This window comes from Orcinus orca, chromosome 3 (genome assembly GCF_937001465.1).
Source record: "Orcinus orca chromosome 3, mOrcOrc1.1, whole genome shotgun sequence".
NCBI lineage: Eukaryota > Metazoa > Chordata > Mammalia > Artiodactyla > Delphinidae > Orcinus > Orcinus orca.
The window spans coordinates 50,776,614-50,794,556 of NC_064561.1; the positions used below are offsets into that span (position 1 = coordinate 50,776,614).

The following is a 17,943-nucleotide window of genomic DNA, read 5'->3' on the forward strand; positions in this document are numbered from 1 at the left end:
AGACCCCCTCCCCGGCTTCTTTTTCCTTGGAGGCTCCCAGAATTCCATGAAGCTGTGATACTCAGGGTATATTATGGTGAAGGATGCAAGTTAAAATCAGCGAGGACAGAGGGGACGAGCAGGGTCCAGCATCCTCGACTGTGGCAGCCCAGGGAAGCCCACCTGAGTCCTGAGGTTCAAGGTTTATTGGGGTCTGTCACGTCAATGTGGGGACCACCTGTGCCAGACCTTGGCCTCCAGCCCCTGGGGCGACTCAGGAAGCCCCACCATGCATAACCCCGTCAGCACACAGCAACCTGGAGCGAGGTCCATGGAACACGGACATTCCCATCAGACTCAAGGTGACCTCTGGGGCCAGGAGCAGAGGCCCGGCCTATCTGTGGGCAGGTGAACCCACACCGCACGGGTCCTGATGCAGTGCCCATTCCGTGTGGTCAGCATGGGTGCACGCAGGTCAGCCAGTGTCTGTGTGTCTCAGCCCGTGACCACTGACCATGCTGTCCTGCTCTGCTCACAAAAGCGAGGCCAATGGAGGGACAACGGGGGTGGGAACAAAGCCGGGTCATGGTCAGGCTGGGTGAGAAAGGGTCCACGGAGCAAGAATACTGCTGCCCTTGCCTGGTGAGCTGAGAGCTAACATCCGCCCTGTGGTCAGTCCATCTCCCCACATCAATAGGTAGAGCTGCCTTTCCTGCATCCTGGGGGAGGGTCATGTCTGTGTATACAGAAGGATGCACAGCAGAGCACGCAGCAGGCTTGATGCCTGTCCTTGGCATGTACTTGGGGGCTTGGTGAGGGTGGAACATACTGACAGGTCATGGAGCCTACCCCGGGGAGGATGTTGGGGTGAAGCCTTTGGGAGCATCTGGAGGGGATCCTCACCCGTCTGCACAGGTGGCTTGAGGACACTGACCAAGGCTGGGAATGGCGGCGGGGCCCAGGAAGGGTCCTGGGTCATCCCTGAGGCTGGACGAGGGGTGTGGAGCTGGAGGTGATGGCGGTGGCGAGGAGGGGCTGATCGCCGGACAGTGTGGAGAGGGACCATCTGAGGCAGTGGGGAAGGTGGAGACTGTGCCTGACGGGAGGACGGAGAGACCAGCAGGCAGCGCTGTAGGCGGGGTATCAGGGTTGATCCCTGCAGGGTGGCGCCCAAGCCCCACAGGGCTGGAAACCACCCAGTGTCCAGCAGGCAGCGGTGTAGGCGTGGGGATCAGGGCTGCTCCCTGCAGGGCGGCTCCTAGCCCCCCACCGCTGGAAGCCACCTGGTGTCCAGCCAGACCCCCGCCAGGAAGAGAAAGGAAGCCCCGTGTACACTGCTGAAAACACCAGTGCGGGACGTTTGTTCTCTTCACCCGGCGGGAAAACAGGCAAATTGAAGTGGAGAGTGATGGGGTTGAGGTGGGAAATGTGGGTGCTGGGAGCCTGGAGAGGAGGGTTTCTGGAGGGGGTGAGACCACAGGGCGCAGGAGAAGGACAGGGGGTGGGCAGGGGGACGGGCAGTGAGTGTCCGGCGCTGGAGCACATGCATCCTCCCTCAGGCCGGCCCCGCCTCCCCCGAAGGCTGGGTCTATTAACACAGGGGATGCTGGAAGAGGGTTTTCTGTCTGGCTGGTTCACTGAAGCTGGGTGTTTGTGGGGACATGGGCCAGTCTGGAAGCCCCGGTGAAGACATTGTTCACTCTGAGGGAATGAGGCGGACACTCAGTCCCCGGTCTGTGGGTGGTCTAGTCCTCTGGTTGTCATGTCTCTTCTTGGGGGTCACTGGGGCTTTATCCTCACTCCGTGGGGTACAGGCAGGGAGGGATGGATTTGGCTTGGCCTAGCTGTGCCTGGGCTCCTGGGGAGGACCTCTCTGGCCCACATATTCACAGGCCTCAGTCACCCCTGCTTGACACCCCCCTCCCGGAACTTGGCACAAGGACCTGCCCTGTGAAACGGGGCGCCTGGGTCGGGGGCTGGTGGATTGCTTCTCAGATGGCCACACTCAGGTCTCCGGGTGGGTGCGGTGGCCTGCGGCCACTCCCCGTGGTCACCACACCGCTGCAGCTCCTTTCTGGGGTCTGAGATGCCCCGGGGGTTGCTGGGTGAGGGGAGGAGGTCGCCGTGACAGGGACGTGTGGGACAGGGGTCCTGGGTCTCTCCCCGAGGAGAAGTGGGCGTCATGCCCAGAGGGGAGGCGGCCGGTGACGGTCCTGGGTGTCAGTAAGCACAGCGCCGCCCCCCGCAGGCCGGGTGTGGGATTCCTGCGGCCCTGGCACAGAACACCAGACGGGGTGTGGGGTTGGGACAGGGGCCGCCTACTCTCAGGCCTGGAGCCCGAGGTCAAGGTATTGGGGGCCCGCTCCTCTCACGGGTTCTGGGGTCAATAGGTCCCATGCCATTCCCAGCCCCAGCTGTGTCTCTGCCGTCACATCGCCTTCTCCCCCATGTGTCTGTGTCCAAATTCCTCCCATGAGGAACCCCCCAATTACAGGTCAGTGACGTCATCTCAACCCCGGCACCTCTGCGGTGGCCCATCTGCACACAAAGTCCCATTCTGAGGTCCCTGGGAGTCCGTCTTCCGGGACCTCTTGAGGTGACCAATCCTGGTGGTCGACACAGCTCGTGGGGGCGTGTGGGGGGCGGGGCCCCAGGCGGGAATCCAGGAGCCTCACGGAGGAAGTGGTGTCGTGACTCAGGGAAGATGGACGGACAGGCAGAGGTGAGAGGGAGGCCGAGGGGCGGTGAGCCCTTCCCTCCGGGGAGTGAGGAGTCTCTAGAAGGCCGGGCCGGAGCTGGCAGGGGGCGTGACGGTCAGAGGCGGACGGCCTGTTCTGCGAAGTGCGGGGTCACTTAGGGGCAGAGGCACGGGGGCCTCAGGGATGCCCTCTGTCTGCTCCTACGAAGGCGGCCGTCCGTTGGGCTCCCAGCCAGGTTGGGCCAAACGTGGAGCGGTTTGAAGATACATCCCAGGGCCGCCTTCGAGAAGTGCCTAGTACCTGGGGACACGGAGCCTCCAGCCTGACGGTGAGTGTGTGGGGTTGGTGGCACGTGGGGCTGCATCAGGGCCCTGAGGAGCTCGAGGTGCCTGCTTCAGGCCTCACCTGGCGGCTGTCCAGGGCCTCCTGCTTCAGGCACCGACCCTGGTCTGGGAGGGGCCAGCAGGTCCCCTGACCTGTCATTGCAGCCAAGCTGAGGCTGCTGAGCGGCCACGGCCGGAGCACGGCCTGTGGGTGGGATGTGCGTGGGGACGTCGCAGGACAGCGGTGGGGCGCCCGCATCAACAGAGGCGGGTCATCCACTGGACATACGACAGGAGTGAGCTGGACAGCAAGGCCAGCATGAGGCACAGCTCAGGTGGGGAGGCAGCTGCATGTCCTCCATCTTCAGCACCCAGACGTGTGTGTAGAGATGCTCATCCAGATACCGAGGGGCTCTTTCCTCAGATGCCTTGTGTCTCATCATCTGGCAGGTGTGGGGATCCTAGGGCGACCGTGACAACATGCCACAAGCTGGGGGGTTCACAAGAGCAGAGATTTCGCTCTCGCAGCTCTGGACGCTGGAAATACAAAATGAAGGTGTGGTTGGTTCCTGCTGGAACTTCAGGGAATCTGCCCTGGCCTCTCCCGGCTTCTCTGGTTTCCAGAAATCCTTGGCGCCCCTGGACTTGGGGCTGCATCACCCACACCTCTGCCTCCATCGTCACGTGGCTTCTCCTCTGTGTCTGTGTCCAGATTTCCCTCTTCTTATAAGGACCAGCTGTTGGATTTAGGGCTCTCCCTAATCCAGCATGACCTCATGTTAACCACATCTGCAGACACCCTGTTTCAGAAATAAGGCCTGATTCTGGGGTAGGAATGGATATAAATTTGGGGGGGGATACTATTGAACCCACAGTAGTAGGTGAGGTGTTAGAGGATGGAGGGAAAGAGAAGTGCCCACCGAACTGACAGGGCATCGTGAGACCGAAAACCGAGACAGGCAGCTCCAGGTAATTAAAGGATCAGTTTATCATTGGGTAGTTTACTCACAGGATGGGATTGGACAACAATTGGAAGGAAGCATGTGTAGCTGCACTCTGTATGGCCAAAGGGTCACCGGGACAATTTATGGTTAACTTGTGGGTGGGGGGTGCTTGGAAACAGGACGTACATTCCTAAGTCAAGGTTCATGAATGGGTAACTGGCCTCATGGGCACTGGGAACACATCAGTGAAGGTCTTCCTTGTTTAGGGACTAACAAAGCATAGAGGCCACCTGGTCCTGATAATTACTAAACAGCCTCTATTAACTAGAAAAGCCTTGAGGACAGAGAAGTGTTTGACCACACAGTACAGTCCTGGGTAAGGTCAGCGGAAGGACGAGCCCAGGATGGCATCAATTATGCTGACAGCCTTACATGGTGGGGAGGCAGGGCTGGGCAAGGTGCGGGTTTGAGTCCCGCAGGTGCCCCAGAGAAAGGGACGCGGGCCGGGCAGTGGGGTGGGCCTTGCACCTCGAGCGGGACAGGGGCATGGCCCAAAGAAGTAACCTGACACTTGTTCTTAGGGACCCAGTCTGTGCAGTGTGGGCATGCCTGTGTCCAGGGTCACATCCTGCTGCTTCAGGGCCCGACCTCTGTGTGACCTCTGCGGGCGGGCCTGAGTGGGAGTATATTGTGTCAGGAGCCTCAGGCAGGACACATCCTCAGGGTTTGGGGAGGATCCCCAGGAGGCCTTGGAGGTCAGTTCTGGTGGGGGAGGGGTAAGTGTTCAACTCTGCCACCATAAGGGCGGCGCCCACACATGAAGGGGGTGGTATTATCAGTTTACCTGAGAAAACACACTTTCAGGTCTCCTGTGCGTTACGGAAAATTCATGTTTCTAATATGCATGTTTGCAGGTAGCTGGAAGTGCTCCGGCCTTACTCTGTGGCTGGGCCTGTGCTCCTGCAGCTCCCAAGCACTGACTGCAGTGCCGTTTGCTTCACCTGGAAGGTCCCAGTCTTGGGGTGAGGGGGATCGGGCCACGGCCCTGGTGTCCAGGGCTGCAATCAGGCAGTACACGGCCACTGGCCCCATGGGGCTGTTCACAGTGCGATGATAAATCCAAATGGATTCTGTCCTGTGCTACTGGGGACGAGCCCTGGGTCTGCTTCTGGATCGTCCCTGTGAGGGGTTGTTCATGCCCTCATTTACACTCCACGGCCCACACGAGGTCACCCGGGGCCCCAGAAATCACATGGGCAAGCAGACAGGATCTCTTGGCAGAAATGGAAATTCCTTGAGGTGTCAAGATGTTGATGTGACGAATAATTATTTTTTTAGCTGTGATTAAAATATATGTAACATAAAATTCACCATTTACCATTAAATTGAACAACTCAGTGGTATTTATCACATTCACAGTGTTGTGCCAGCACCACCTCCATCTGGTTCTAAAACATTCTCATCCCCCAAAAAGGAGACCCCCTTCCACCTCCCCTAGCCCACTAACCCACTTCCTGTCTCTGTGGATTTGCCTTTTCTGGACATTTGATATAAATGGAATCAGTTTGTGGTTGTTCTTGACTGAATGTTTGTGTCCCTCCAAAATTCACTTGTTGAAATCCTTACCCCCAAGGTGATGGTATTAGGAGGTGGTGCCTTTGGGAAGTGATTAGGTCATGAGCGTGGAGCCCCTATTATGGGATTAGTGTCCTTATAAAAGAGACGTCAGAGAGCTCCCTCACATCTCCTCCATGTGAGGACACAGGGAGAAGATGCCACATACAACCAAGAAGAGATCCTCACCAGAACCTGACTGTAGTGGCACCCTGATATCAGACTTCTGTCCTCCAGAACTGTAGGAAATACATTTCTGTTGTTGAAGCCCCCAGCCTGGTAGTTTGCTATGGCAGCCCAAGCAGACTAAGACAGTGTCCTTCTGTGTCTGGCTTCTCTTACTGAGCATTGTGTTCTCGAGTTTTGTCAGCACTGTAGCGAGTGTCAGTGCTTCACTCCTTTTCATGGCTGAGTAATATTCTATTGTTTGGATGGAGCACATTGCGTTTATTTGTTCTCTGTTCACCTGTTGATGGTCATTTGGGTGGTTTCCACATTTTGGCTATTGTGAATCATGCTGCTATAAACATGCATGTACAAGTGTTTGTGTGGACGTGTGTTTTCCTTTCTCTTGGGTTTATACGTAGGAGTGGAATTGCTGGGTCTTGTAGTGACTACATGTTTGACATTTTGAGGAACTGCCAGACTGTCTTCCAAAATGGTGGCACCATTTCACATTCCCACTAGCGCTGTTTGAAGGTTCCAAGTTCTCTCCTTTTTATTGTCTGTCTTTTGGATTCTAGTACCTTAGAGGGAATGAAATGCTATGTCATGGGTATTCTGTCAGCCCATCAGACACTCACCCCTTTTATACCAAGTACTTTGTAATGCTCCCCTCACTTTCTGAAATCAGAGGCAGAGATAAGATAATCTCTCTACACATACAATTTAAGTATAGTTATGTATATGTGTGTATGCAGCTACAGTTACAATAGAGAGGAGAATTAAAGATAAATACATTTTAATGAAATAATACATAATATAATAGGTGAATGCTTGGCTTAAACTACACTAAGTAATCAGATGTTTGCTTAAATTTTTCTTCAATTTAGATTTAAGAAAAGGCAGGTAACATTCAACTCGCTTCAAACTTTATATTTAATGTTTTTAAATGAGGACAAATAGGCATTGTTGTATAGAATTCAAATTACTGTGGTGACAGCAATCCTGGTGCATTAACTGGCAATTCAGAAACTCTGAGCCACTTTACCAGGAGATTGGATTTTCCAAAATATCAGAGAATTCTTGGTAAACTTCTGAATAACTGTGAGAACAAGCTTTCCTAGAATCACGTCGTTGTTCTATTCCTGCAAAATTCAGCCTATCTTCAAGCCATATAGAAATAACTTGTGTGTAAAGTAGAACAGAGTCAGATTCTCAGCTCAGAAAATCATGAGCAGGTCCTTCCCAGGAAGGGCAGGCAGGCACAGGACAGCGTCTAAAACAATTGTCAAATGCATAGTTCTATAAGATCGGTGATTTTACTAGTATAACTCTAGATATGGGAAGACGCTACAAGAGGGAACCATTTCCTGGACCATAACAGACTAGTAGGACAGGTGACCCAGTGGCTTTGGGCTACTGTTAACAGGGCCTAGTCCAGTAACAGCACATTGAGTGGCCTATCAATGAAATCCTCACCTGAACTGGGAATGAGTGTTCCAGGTGCCGTGGGATAAATTGGTCATGAAATGCCTCCTAAACCTTGGTCAAAATTATGACCAAAAGAGGGGGGATTGTAACATAAAGAAAGTTGCCCACCATTCAGTTGGACAAGAATTAAGTCCTCAACCACCACAATCGCTGACTTACAGGACACCCTGAAAGGAATTCAGGGCTAAGATCAGGATGAGACACTTTGTACCCTGGGCCAGAAGTGGCCCTCAGAGAGTTCCACATTTTCAGGAGAAAATTTGTATGAACCTGGATTCTTGCCTCTTCCCACATTTAGAAAAGCACTAAAACCATTAGGGTATCTGTCCCTCCTGAATAGCAGTAACCTCCTACCAAGCTGTGTGCTTGGTTGCACGTACCCCTTCGTCAAATTCACACAAATGTGTCACTTTTTAAATACAAGCAGTTCTTTTCAGCTTTCACGTAGAGAAAAGCCGTTCATGAGCAGCATTTCACAGGAGTGCAAACTGAACGGGCCAATCGACAGTGGTGAGATGGTCCTCGACACACGCCTTGTCCTACGTGGTCTGAGGTCCCACGTGGCTCTCTTTTCACCCACCGTATTGGGGGAAGATGAACCAGAATGTCTGGCCCTGTGTGTCTGACATGGCCGCGCTGGCCCCCCTGGATATGAGGCTCCTGATGGGAGAAAGCACAGCCCCTCAAGTCCTTCTGTTTGGTCTCAGGTACAGGGACAAGCTCTCTGTGGCCCGGATGGCTTGGTGCAAGCAGGCACTGGCAGGGCCGGCCCCCACTGAAGCTGCAAAAGAGGAAGGTCGCCGTCACCACGGAGGTGACCCTTTTCAAGAACTACTTGCCCAGGGGAAGTACTCTGCGCAGGTGCAGCCACTGCGCGGTTGCGGACGTGGGAGCTGCTGGGGCACGTGGTGGGGGAGGGATGCTCCACACCAGGCAGGGTCAGTGGCTCGAGCCTGTGGCAGCACTGCAGCCCTGTGGTGCTCTGCCCGCTAAGATGCCACATGAACCTGATCACGTGAGTGTGTACTGCACCTGATCTCAGACATGTGTGCTCACTGCTGACCCATCACGTGTGCCTGATGTCATACACACAGATGTGCTCACCTGCTCACTGCAGGCCCATCACGTATACTTCATCACACACCCACTCACTGCTGCCTGTCGCCCCCACTCCATCTGGGTCGAGTCCTCTAAGGAGCTCGGGGTTGCCCTGCTGGACCTCATCAGCTGGTCCAGTGCTGCAGCTGCGAAGGGGAGCCTCACACGGGTGCTTCCTGGTGTCCTTCACACTGGGGTCCTGAGCCACACTCTCCTGCCCAGTCAGTTTCCAAGAGACCGGGCAGGCTCAGACCTCTTCGAGGGGCTGGCTTAGGTAAGGGGCTGGCTTGTTTCCTGGGCAACATTACTGTTATCTCAGACTGAAGGGGGATTGTGTACCGCCAGGGAAAGAGACATCCATGTCCTGACCCCAGGGCCTCAGGACATAACCTCATTTGGAAGTAGGGCCTGGTTGTGTATGTAGGTAAGACAAGGGCCTTAGGGTGGTCCCAATCCTGTGTAACTGTGTGCTTATATGATGAGTGGAGACAAAGACACAGAAGGGAAACCACATGAAGATGAAGGCAGAGATGGGAGGGATGAAGCTAGAAGCCCAGGGATGCCTGGGTCCCCAAGAAGCTGCAAGAAGCAGGAAGGACCCTCCCCTGGAGCCTCAGCACTTTCCACCTAGACAGTTAGTATGAGTGGGCCTGAAGTGAAGGCAGCACCGTGGTCCCTGACCAGTCTGTCTTGCCCCCTTGACACTGTGGGGAGCACCTCCCACGGAACGCTGACCAGTGAGTTGGTTTCCCATGAGACTGTAGGACGCTGGTCCCATAAACAGGCAGGCCCATCAAACCCTTCCTCCTGGGCTCTGGTCACACACGGCGACTGTGCACCCTGTGGGGCTGGGCTTTCAGCCTCTTCACAGGACCCCTTGGTGTTGGTTCAAAGTTCAGCTTACACCCCAAGAATGACGGAAGGTGAAATCCTCATCAGCCCTGTGCGGTGCAGGCAGGGAGACACAATTAATTGTAGAGTTAAAAGCAGAGAGGCTAAGGGTTACTCAGCCATGGAAAAGGAGTGAAGCACTGACACAGGCTATGGTGTACATGCACCTCGAAAACATGATGCTCAGTGAGAGAAGCCAGACAGAAAAAGACAATTAGTGGATTCCACGTACATGAGACATCCAGAACAGGCAAGCCCACAGAGACAGAACGTGGACCGGGGATGCCGGGGCTGTGGGAAATGAGGGGTGACCTCTAAAGAGTGGGGGTTTGGGGAGATGATGGAAATGTTGTCAAATGGATTATGCTGGTGGCTGCACAACCCTGTGAATATGCAGAACACCACTGAGCTTAAGACTTAAAATGGGTTAACTGTGTGGTATAGAAATTCAATCTCAATAAAGCTGTTATCAAAAGTGAAAAACTGGAGGCTTCCAGGCCCACCTCCAGAATCTGACAGCCAAGGTGCGGGGTCGCACAGGACCTGCATGTTTGAAAGCCCCATTGTGTCCAACCAGGTGGTCTGAGGGCACCTTGAGAAATTCTCCCTGTGGCATCAGAAGCGTGGGGCGCTAGTGTGGCCAGGCCTCAGGCAGAGAGGCTGGATTCTGTGGCCTTGCTGTCCTCTCTTAGGGAGTGTGGCATCATCTCCGTAGAAGGAGGTGGGTCAGCTTGAAGCCCGGTTCCCTCTTCTGCACGTTTCTTCTTTCTTTCCCAGCAATGATGCTGGCTGAGCTTTGCCAGAGCAACCAAGGCAAAAGCGTCATGCACAGAATGACTGAGCACTTTGACCAGGTGCCATGGACTCCTCAGAGGCAGTGACCCAGGACTGAGGCCCCAGAGCCTCCTTCTGAGTGTCATGGCCCCGGTGCCCCTCTCATGGGAGTTGTTGTCAGGCTTAATGGTTGAAGCAGCCATGGTGTCGAGATTTCACTGGTAGAAACTATTTCTTTTCTTCCTTGGGAGAAGCAGGTCTCCTTCTACTTTGTTGGGATACCCGCTTTTTAATAAACAAAAATGATAAGCTGTAAGTACATATTAAGGATTAGGTTATACATATGTAAAGAATAATCATAAAGATCAAGAAATAGAACCTGATGAGTGGACACCCAGGAGTGCCCTTCCCTCGTCACAGCCTCCTCCCCACCGTGAGGTCGCTGTTCTCCTGATGTTGTGTCAGTGACTTGTCCTCATAGCTTACGCCCAGGCACGCATCCCTAAATAACGCAGCCCAGCTTTGCCTAGTTCGAAAGTCCGTAAGTGGGTGGACCGTGCTTGCTGCTTTGTTGCTCTTGATGGCTCAGCATCGTGTCCATGAGATTCTTTCATCTTGTGAATATAGGGTTTTTTAAAAAATAATTTTTATAGTTTTACTACCTTTAAACAAAATGTACTCTGTTGCTGTGGAATATTCCTTCATAGGAGCGTGCAGGGTTCATTTCTGCATCCGCTTGTGATGGCCTTCAGGTTCTTTCAGGTTTGGCTCCTGTGGCTGCGGAGTCCATGTCCATGTGTCCTGGTGCAGGGCTGGGGGGGTGGTGTTCAGCTGGGAGGAGCACTGTGGGTCTGTGTGCACGGACTTCGCTCTCTGAGGCCTGATTGTTTCAGAAGTGTTTGCGCCGCCCGCTGCGCACCAGGCTTTCCATTGCTTTACATCCTGCTGATATTTGATACTGTGTCTTCATGTCTGCCATTCTGGTAGGTGTGTGTGCCGTAGTTTTCTTATGGTTTTAATCCCTCGGTTGTTAGTGAAGTTGTGAATCTTGTGGTATTCATGGATTACTTCCTGTTGTTTTTTAAAAAGTTTTAAAAATTTTGGTCAGATACACATATCATAAAATTTACTGTCTTAACCATGTTTAAGTGCACATTTCAGGGTCATGAAGTAATTTGCACTGTTGTACAACCCTGGCCGCCATCGTCCTCCAGAACATTTTCACCTTGCAAAACTGAAACAGTGCCCATTAAACACTCACTCCCCATTCTCCCTCCCAGAGCCCCTGCACCCACCATCCTGCTTTCTGTCTCTATGGTTCTGACTGCTCTATGGGCCTTGTATGAGTGGATCAAGCACTGTTTGTTTTTTTGTGTCTAGCTTGCATCACTGAGCATAATGCCCTCAAGGTTCATCCCTGCTGCAGCCTGTGTCAGAATTGCCTTCCCTTTTAGGCTGAATAACATTCCCTTGTATGGATGGACCATGTTTTGCTTCTCCATTCATTTGTTAATGAACACATGTGATATCTACATTCATTTCTCATGTCATATAATTTTTGTGGAATAACATCGGAAAGTCCTATGAATCAAAAGTCATTTGCCATTAACTTTTTTCTTAAACTTTTTATTGTGAAAAACAGCAAAGCTAAGAAAAAGGGAATAATACATGTCAGCTTCACTTGTGTTCAGGAATTAATGCTTTACGGTATTCACTTTATTCCCTGTGTGTGTGCTATGTGTGTGCATGTGCCTGTTTGCATACATGTGCTGTGCATGTGCATAGGTATGTGCATTTGCATGTTAGTGTGTGCATGGGCATATGCGTTCATGTGTGTTCATATGCTAGTGTGTGAATATATTTGTGCTGTGCACGTGCATGTGTTTGTGTGTGTGCTGTACCTGCCTGTGTGCACACCTGTGTGTTTGCTGGAACCACTTGCAAGTTGGTTGCAGACTGAATTGTGCCCCACATATGTCCGCACGCACCTGCTCAAACAATCCTGCATAGCCAGGTAAAGGTCACAGATCTCAGGGATTTAAATGGATGGAGCAGGATGTCCTGACACAGAGTCTGTCTTCCAATGACTGTCACTGTCTCAGTAACATGCTTCACACCTTCTTTAAGCCCCATTCAGTGTCCAGCTTAGGCCCCCATTACATTCAGTGACCTGCCCTGGATCCCCTATAAGCTACAATGTCACAGTTGGAGAGTCTGGCCAGGGCTGGGTGTGCCCCTCCTGTTGGCATGGCCTCCAGGCCCTTAACGTGGCTCCTGTGTTCCCATCTCTCAGCCAGGCCCCAACTGGAATGCGGGTGTCACCTCTTTCCTCACAGGGTCCCATCGCCCAGTCAAGGGGGTTCATTCTCCCCAAACACAGCATCAGGAGTGTGGGGGGGGGGTGACAGTCCCCGCTGGGTCTCCTTCATGTGAGACCCTGTGCTTTTGACAGAGCAGGCACTTTGCACCCAGGGGTGGTGGGGTGGTGGCATGCGGCCCACGATGGGCAGGCGAGTCACCAGGTGGGGATGAGCCACTGTGCAAGGAGTTCTGCGGTGGGTTCTCCTCTCCAACGGCTTCTGTGCCCCAGCCTCTCCCCGTGTCTCCCATCGAAGACAGCTCGGTGCCCGTGCTGGGTGTCAGCCCCAGGGCGTGAGGTCATCTGACCGGAGGCCATAGGTGCCATCAGCCACACACCCCCTCCACCCCCCCCACCTCCCGCACACGCTTCAGGGAAGCAGGACCTGAGTGCAGGGCTCTCAGCGGCCCTGAGTGCCCCGCCCGGAATCGGCCAGCGGAATGGACAGACGGGATCTCCCGGCCCGGACCATGCAGGACTGTCCTGCCTGGGCTTCCAGTGTGGCCGCCTCCTTCTGGAAGCCTGGGAGGCTGGAATCAGGCCACTTCTTGTCTGTCCTGGCAGCAGACTGGCCTGCACTCTAAGAAGTTCGTGGCTCACCCGTGGATCCTGACTATCAGGTGGCCAGAGAAATTGGTAACATTTTCGTTTTGCCTGTTGAAATGTTTAATGACAACGATTTTGTTCAGTTTCCTGATGTGGGTGTCCAAAGATGAGAGACCCATGTGTGTGATCTGTACCTCCTATGAGATCAGCCCTAAGCTAGTTTAAACATGATCAAGTTCTGTCTACACGGTAGATTTAGACCTCTGCATGTCCTGTCTACTGATTATGTTTAGAGCTGACCATGTGTTGTCTATAATAAGAAGATTTAGACCTGACCGTGTTCTGTGTACGCTAGGACTATGGGAACCTGGGTAGAGACCTGGCCTGGCCTCAGTACTGGGAAGCTCCGTGCATGCATCTGAAGGTCAGTGCTTAGATGTCTGGGTCTGGAGCTGAGGTGGGCTTGTCTAGGTAACAGCCTCTCTTCTGAGTGTGGTTACCTGGTCCTCCCAAGGGTCAGTGCTATGGTTGGGGCCTTAGTCTTAATCCCTGCAAGGTTCACCTTCCCTGGGGCTTGTGGAGAATCTGCAGGGGGGCTACCTGGCAATAATTCCAATTCACCAGCACGTGCATGGTGCGTAGGGAGGCAGGTTTAGCTGGTGAATTGATTGCAGGGCACACAGATTGGGCAAAAGGCCGATGGGCAACAGGTGAGGCTGCTGCTGAGCTCTCCTTCCAGTCTACCGTCCCTACTCAGCAGAGTCCAGAACTGCCTCTCGTCTTTCAGCCCTGCTGTCCTCTGAGTTTTCTCAACATGTAAGTGAGACGAGAAAGGACTGAGCCTGCCAGAACCAAGGTAGTGTGTTCAACTCTAGCATGAAAGCTTTAAAAACTGTTAAACTGTCCCAGAGGACTTCTCTGGGACAAGTGTGGGGAGAGGAGACCCACCTTACACTTTTTCCCATCCCAGGAGGTCCCAGGGACCCAGCTTGTTTCCACAGTAGGGGAGCCACCAGCAGAGCCATGGTGTCCTGACCAAGGGGACGTGTGACCCCAGGTGCAGTGTCTGGGGAGGTGGGGTCACCTGGTGAGTGTGGACCTGTGACCCCAGGTGTGGGGGTTCTGGGGAGGTGGGGTCACCCTGGAGGCTGTGCATGTGTGAACCAAGGTGAAGGGTCTGGGGAGGTGGGGTCACTCTGGAGACTGTGCACATGTGACCCCAGGTGGGGGTGTCTTGGGAGGTGGGGTCACCCTGGAGACTGTGCATGTGTGACCCCAGTTGAGGGTGTCTGGGGAGGTGGGGGTCATGCTGGCGACTGTGCACGTGTGACCCAGGTGGAGGGGTCTGGGTAGGTGGGGTCACCTGGTGAGTGAGAACGTGTGACTTTAGATGCAGGGTCTGGGGAGGTGGGTCCCCGTGGTGAGTGTGGATGGGCGACCCTAGGTATAGGGTGTGGGGACTGTGTGGGTCTCACCGCATCTGCATGTGTCGGGATCACATGTACGGGGAGACCCCATATCTGCTCTTTGCCTGAAGAGTTTCTTATCCCCTTTCAGATTTCCAACATCTGAATTAAGAGTGTTGCCCTGATTATCCTGTGGTTCCTTTTCTTCTCTTAATCTTGTCACATTCATATGAGGTCGGGCATGTTTGAGTGGGTTGCTGCTCTGTGTTCTGGTGAGTGACAACACTTGGTGGTATCATATTAATATCATAGCATATCATATGTCTAATGTATGGGGGTCACCACTGCCTGAGTCCCAATGGACAGAGGCCAGGTGAGCACAGACTAGCTCCCCACTAAGAATGGTCTCCCATGTGCCATGTGAAGATACTATGATGTCCCCTTAGGTGGGGGACTGTTTGGTCCTCTGACATTTGTGATGAAGGGGAGTCAAAATGGCATCTCAATTAACAAGACATTATTTTATGAATTTATTTTAAGTGAAATAAAACACACATCACATACCCTTTACCATCATCACCATTTTAAGTGCACGTTTCTGAGGCATCAGATATATTCACCTTCTCGTGGAGCCATCACCACCATTCCTAGAACTTTTCATCTTGCAAAACCAAACTTCCACAACCATGAAAGTCTCACTCCCCTTCCCCTCCCACTCGGCACCAATGTCCACTTTGGTCCCTGAGTTGTCGACTCCAGGGCACCCACTGGAGTGGAATCCTGCAGTGTTTGCTGATGGCTCACTTTGGAAGAGCTGACTTTCAGTCTGAAGCTCTGCCTGTTTGTATCTGAAGAATCTGCATTTAAGGAGAGGGTGTATGAGGAAGGGGGTGTATGAGGGACAAAGGTGTCTGGGGTGCAGATGAGCCAGGACCTGACCAGCTGCCTTTTGGGTCCTCTGGTTCCATCTCTTGGCCTGGGCCTCATCTGCATCATCACTGGCCCCACTGGCACCCCTGGGGTGTTGTTGTCTGAGTGAGATTCCCCTGGTGCCCCTGCTCTCCTTCCCTCCTCCTGCTGGTTGGGGAGGGAACTGCTTGCCGTGTGGTCTCTACTCCTGAGGCACAAAGGACCCTGCAGCATGGACCTGCAGAGTGTGGGTGTGGTCCCAAGAGCATGGGACCCACATAGGACACAGCATTGGGGTATGACAAGTGCTAGGGCTGCCTCATCACTGACAGGGAATGTTGCCAAGATCCTGCTCGGGAGGGCGTGGTGGGTGGCCTGGGACCCCAGAGGCCCCATTCCTATCCTGGAGCTTGGACAGTGCATCCCCATGGGCTCCAGATTCACCCCATATCTCAGCCATATCCCTCTGTCCTGTCTTTGGACTCAGGAAAATGACCTCTACTGATCATTGTCCACAACATAGGCCTGGCCCTGTCGGTATTAAGATTCTTTAATTTAGCCGTCCTGGGATAGCAGCTCTTTTTAGGTCTAAGAAGGAACAGCTCAGGAGTGTACAACAATTTCAGATGAAACTAATATTCAATGACTATCTCTATACTGCTAGGTTGTTGACTTCCATTAGTCATTATTCTCCTGGTTTTAGCTCTGATGTGGCGATTACAGAGGAGTCAACATTTAAATCTTCATAATCTGTGTATTTGTAGCTTCAGTAACATTACTGACCCATAGTTTGTATGGTTTGGGAAGAGTTATTGATTTCATGTAGCATGTAAAGGATTCACAATGATGACAGGGCAATTAAGATTACAATAATGGCTGGTAAATTGTTCAAATTTTCTCTACCTGTGCATCTATTGTACGTATATGAGTTAGTTTAGTTGTTAATATTAGTGAAATAATATAGAGGACTAGAGAACTTCTTTTAAAAATAACTATTAATGTGTGATTATGAAAATGTAAAAGTTCTTCCATAATCGGCGATGTTGCATCTTGAGAGCCTAGATGAAATTGATATGCCTTAGAGATATACAGGATTTTAGCCTATGATTTAACTTTGAAAAAGTGACATCACTTTTTACTTTTATCTCATTTATTGAGAAAGGCATAATTTTTCTGGTGTTGGCTTGAAACTGGTTGAAAAGGACTTGAGTACTTCCTTATTTTACATTTACGTAGGTAGGATCTTCAAACATAGTATATGGTGGAGGGCATCCATGTAACCATTCTAGGTTAGGAGTAGCAGTTTCCACTGCTGATACTTCTTGTTTGGACACAAAAGCTTTTCAGAGTATGAAGGTTATTAGCATTACTGGTGCTACTGAGATGAATGAGTCTAAAGACAAAATATTTCATGTTGTGTGTGCCTCAGCGTACTCAGACTAACGTAGTGACATCCCTGAGAGGCCAAGAAAGTGCTGCAGGATGTCATATTTACTACTACAAACATACTTGTGAAGTGAATTTTTGCTCATGCTGAGTTAAGTGTATAACCTGAGAATAGTGGGAATCAGTGTAGGCAGCCTCCTATAATAGTGAAGACTGCTCCCATGGACATTACGTCATGGAAGTGTGCTACTACATAGTGTGTATCCTGGAGGACAATGTCTGGGGATGAGTTGGCTAAGATGATTGCTGTCAAAGCACCTACTGTAAAAAGAAAAATCAAGCCTAAAACTCACAATATAGTGGGAGGTCATATAATACCTCCGTGAAGAGTTGCTAATCAGGGACTTCCCTGGTGACGCAGTGGTTAAGAATTCACCTGCCAATTCAGGGGACACGGGTTCAAGCCCTCGTCTGGGAAGATCCCACATGCTGCGGAGCAACAAAGCCCGTGCGCCACAACTACTGAACCTGCTCTCTAGAGCCTGAGAGCCTCAACTACTGAAGCCCACGTGCCAGAGCCCGTGCTCTGCAGCAAGAGAAGCCACTGCAATGAGAAGGCTGTGCACCGCAATGAAGAGTAGCCCCCGCTCACCAGAACTAGAGAAAGCCTGCGCGCAGCAACGAAGACCCAATGCAGCCAAGAAAAAAAAAAAATTAAAAAAGAGTTGCTAATCAGCTAGATACTTTTACTCCTGCAGGGATAGAAGTAATTGTGGTAGCTGATGCAAAGTATACTCCTGAGTCGACAGCTATCCCCATGGTAAACATATGATGGGCCCACAAGAGAAATCCTAAAAAGCCAGTGGACATGACTCATACTATTCCCAAATAGCTGAAAGGCACTTTTCGTCCTAAATAGTATGTAATGATATGTGAGATTATAACAACCTGGTAGGCCATGAATACAGACTTCAGGGTAACCAAAGAGTCAAAATAGGTGTTGGTATAGGATTTGGTCTCCTCCTGCAGGGTCAAAGAAAGTAGTGTTTAGATCTCTATCTCTTAACAGTATGGCAATTCTGGCTGCTCGGACTGACACTGGTAATTATAGTAATATGGCTATAGTTGGGGAAGATTAAACAAATACTGGTGTTTGGTATTGGGATATGACTGCTGGTTTTGTATTAAAGACTATAGTAATAAAAGTAATAGCACCAAGAATTGAAGAGACACCTGCTAAATATAAGGAGAAAATGGTTAGGTCAGCAGAGGCTCCTGTGTGGGCCAGATTGCTGGCTAGAGCTGAATATATGGTTCCACTTGTACCAGACCCAGCTTCTACTATTGGTGATATGAGTAGGA

At 51.7% G+C, this 17,943-nt stretch overlaps 1 pseudogene; it reads right to left on the bottom strand.

The window, feature by feature from the left end:
- Positions 1-15,745: 15,745 nt before the first annotated feature.
- Positions 15,746-17,400, bottom strand: LOC125963960 (cytochrome c oxidase subunit 2-like; annotated as a pseudogene).
- Between the last annotated feature and the right edge of the window lie 543 nt (positions 17,401-17,943).